This window comes from Meleagris gallopavo, chromosome 5, assembly GCF_000146605.3.
Source record: "Meleagris gallopavo isolate NT-WF06-2002-E0010 breed Aviagen turkey brand Nicholas breeding stock chromosome 5, Turkey_5.1, whole genome shotgun sequence".
In the NCBI taxonomy this organism is placed as follows: Eukaryota; Metazoa; Chordata; class Aves; order Galliformes; family Phasianidae; genus Meleagris; species Meleagris gallopavo.
In genome coordinates this window covers 43024420-43028520 of record NC_015015.2, presented here as the reverse complement: position 1 = coordinate 43028520, position 4101 = coordinate 43024420, and the positions used below count along the sequence as shown (strand labels likewise).

The 4101-nt window shown below is 38.3% G+C and overlaps 1 long non-coding RNA gene across 1 annotated transcript; it reads left to right on the top strand.

The window, feature by feature from the left end:
- Positions 1-6: 6 nt before the first annotated feature.
- On the top strand, positions 7-1743 carry LOC109367856. The gene is made up of 2 exons (XR_002115373.2): positions 7-243; positions 357-1743. It is a non-coding gene; the product is annotated as an uncharacterized LOC109367856 (long non-coding RNA).
- The last annotated feature ends 2358 nt before the right edge of the window (positions 1744-4101 follow it).

Here is a 4101-nt window from a genome sequence, read left to right as displayed (position 1 = left end):
GCCCTGAGGTAAGACCCGGGCAGGGCCGCCACACGGCACGGTGCTGAGCGGCCCCGAGACGGAGATGTCCTTCGGAGGGGCTGCGGGAGCACAGGTGCCCTGCGGTAGTCACAGTGCTTTTGTCAGCACCGGCACCTGGAGCACGGCGACATTCGGTCCAGAATCGGACCGTCTGCGGTTGACGTGTCACTTCAGCCCCTGCTCAACAGAACTACAAGAGGAACAGCGTGAGCATGTCCTGAAGTCAGGCGTTCCCTTCACGTCCCCCTCTTTGCGCCGGGTTTTGGGGTTTTGTTCATCAACCGATGATAACCCGGGTAAACACTGAAGCATTCACATCGTGCCTTCTCCGATAGGTACAGAAGTATACCAGACCGGATCTACGCTGGGATTCCACTTCCCTTCACAACAGCACCCTCCGATCCGAGCTCCTTGTAGCCGAGATGCTTTCAGCTAAGGCTGTACCCTGGGCCTCTCTCTGCCGAAGACCAGCAGCACCTCCTGCCATAATCCAGGTGGTCTGTTCAAAGGATAGCCATCGTGAAAAGCATTTCCACATATATATATATTTCTGATACATACTTTCAGCTTTGAAATACAGACAAAATAGGTTATGTTCTGTTTGCTGAACGATTTCAGTAGCTCTACCAACATAGTTACAATTTATTTGCTTGCCTTTCTGGGCAGGGTGATAGGATGGCAAACACAAGCATTATCCACTTCCCATCTAGAAATACTTCCCACTGCAAACTACAGCATATCTCATGTGTCATCATTTGGTCCCAAAGCCATGCTGACATTTGTGTAGTGTATGAAATGGTGTCAGAAAACTGACTTGCAGCTGGCTGGTCTGCAAATTGTAAGTTTATGGACTGCTGCCATTTTAGATGCAGAATGGCTGCCTTGCTATATTAAATATATGTCTGCTTACACAGAAAGCAGTGAGGTTGAGAGTTTTGTTCACATACAAGAACTTGCAAATTAATCTTTTGTTTTCAAACCAGGCCAATAATTTTAAGCTCTTCTTTCCCAGGGTAATTTCTTTGCAGCAAAAATGACACAGTGTTCAATTAGTGTGGGCCACTGGTGCTTTGCTTGGAACTCTCCAAGTCTCAGGGTGTGAAGAGTGTCCATTCACTTTGCTGTGCTGCCCTTACGCAGGTGAAGATCTCCTTACTGAAATGAGAACTCTATAAAAATATTGGGGTAGTAAATGCATACAGTTATCTTGCAGAGATAAATGGTCAATGCAATCTCATGGTCTTTGGCCAAAGTGTTTCTAATGCGGATGGTTGAAGGTATTTTCAATAGAATAATCTCAGCAGTGTTAAATCCAACATTTAGAATGTGAGTGCCTTATTTCAATCTCTTAAGTTTTTTATGTACACGTAATACGTTCTTTCGTTGATACAAAGCCTTCACTTGTTAAAAAGTGAAGGGATTAGATTATATCTGCTGAGGAGATTATGAGTAATTAAACTTTATGTAGATTCTTTCATAAAATATCAACATTACAGTGTTTGTACATATGTGAGGAAGCTTGGCAATGTGGAACAGCCTCTTGGTCACATTCAGTGGATGTTGCCAAGGATTAACAGGACCTCTGAGTAGAAGGATTGCTGTGTCTTTGTTTCCTATTTTTTCTTGTGTGTGTGTAACTACTTTTGCTAACTCTTGATGGTTTACACTAATAATTAATTTTTACTGAAAATGGAATTTTAAAATAAAATTATTTTTTTAGTAGCTTTGAATATTGTCTCACTTTATATGAGAAAAAATTCAGGATGATCAACTTAGATACCACAGATCACTTCTGCAGTAGTTTCTGCTAAACTGCATTATTCTGGATTTGAAAGTATTTCACAGCTAATGCTCCAAAATAACATTCTGACTAAGGGAATTTTTTTTCCTAGTTTGACATATGGCAATGATGAATGTAAATAAAACAGAATATTAATGTTTTGCTGCTTGCTTAATGTAGAAAATCTCACCTAAACTGGCATCTGCCTGTTCCTTGTAAGCTTGTTCAGTTGTATGCTAGAGTTTGATTGGTATTTGTTCACTTCAGACTGACATTCTGTGGTGGGCAAGCAAGAATGCTCGTGTCATTCCAACGGCATACAATGTCAAATGATTTGTCAGGATCTTATACAGTCTCATTCAAAATCTCCTGGATCTCAGTGGGATCTGGACTGGGCCATGGAATTGCTCAGTATTTATTTGTTCCTAAACCCATCAAAGTTGGCCATGCCAACATGCTCCTGAGCTTTTCTGCAAATGGGGCTGTGCAGTAGCTGTTAAGATGAATTTCTGAGTATTTCTAGCTAGTTGAGATTTACTGTTCTAAATTAACTCACTCTCATTTTTTTTATTGTGGTTGTTGCTGACTTCTGTTTGTCTAAGCTGTAATATTAACCAAAAATTAGTTTATGAATTTATTAGATCCGGAAAGAGTTGCAACCATTCTACCTAGTGCTGTACCTCTAAGATTTGTCTTACTGTGATTCTAAGGTTCTGTGCTGTTCTCTGTTTCTGTAGAGATTTATATATCCTTTTTTTGGGAATCACCTAAGATGGGAGCAATAATTCCATTAGGAAATCAGAAAAAGACTAGCCTTCCCACTTACATGCAACCTTGGCTTTGTTAACTTAAGTACTGAAAACACTGAGTTCACATGTCAATTGTTTTCTCGTACATATATAATTTAACAAAAATCAAAATTTAAACAATTCATAGGCATCTGCTCGTGGAAAAAGGATGTGAGAACACACAGGTTTGAGATACAATGCACAACTGGGAGGCTGATACTATGATAATAACCAGTATACAATTAATTAGATGTACGAGAACTCAAAATTATGTATTTAAGTGCATGCAACACCTGTGCATCTGAAACGAATTCAAAATTAGTCTTTATTGATGTAATATTTCCAGTTATATATTTGAGCTACCTAAACTGGGGTTGAATTTGATGTGCTCCTTTTCAAGTCAATTGGAATTCTGTTGGTATAACAGAAAAGAGTTTTTTACCCTCTCAGTAAAATTCTGATCATATAGTCAACGTTTCTTTGGGAGACCATTTTCCACAAAATTAATGCTTCTAAATGCCACTGGCAGCTGTGAAAAGCTGAGCCTGTATCCTTATAAAAATGCTCTATAAGCTTCACTAAGATTGCACATAAGTGGGTGGAATTCCATTGAAATAAAAGCTAGAACAGAATTGAATTTGACCACATTTATGCAAGATGTAAAAATAAAAGTTGCTTTAATCTTAACATCCAGGTTTCCAGGCCTGGTAGCTCTTAGATGGGAATATACACATTCCTGTAGATAAGTATTTCTTTTCTGAAAGAAGGGAGGGGGAGGAAGAAACTCTCCACGTTTCAAATGTTCGCAATTCCTTTATATTTACTTCATTCCCACTGGCATGTATGAAAATCACATACAATTATGATATCCTCTGAGCATTAAGAATTAAAAGGCCATCTGTGTAATTGTATAACAGTAGTTGTTCCTCATGTTTAGAGTCCATTGTCTTGTAAAGTTTTAGATGGTGATATAAAACTGTTTTAGCTGGTGGTTAGAACTAAATTATTTACACATTGTAATTAAATTAGTGAGTCCTTTTCTACATAGCTATGTAAATTGGCACCCTTAAGGCCCAATAAAGTGAAGAGTTTCATGTTCCAACAGTATGGCAGTTTGAGTCGGGAACTTTAAAGATCCTATCTTAAAAAGACTTCCACAGATGGGGAATTATAAAGCTGCTCCAATACATAAGCTCAAGTAATGCATCTAGCAGATTAAACGTTATAAGATAATTATTGTAAACCAAAGTACTTTCCCCTACTCCTAACACTTCAATTGTAAAGGGAATTAAGAGAAAGAACAAAACTTTTTGCACAGTCTTAAAAAATATCCTTTCTTCATAGGTCTGAGAAGGGTTTGAGAGAAACATTACAGTATGTGAAAACAGGATTTTCCTTCTCAGGTTTTGTAATTGCCATTTTCATAGAAAGGTAAACATTGGATGATTCATGATATAAACAGAAGTTACTCATTCCATTTGTTCTATTGTTTATGTTTGGTTATTGTTTGTG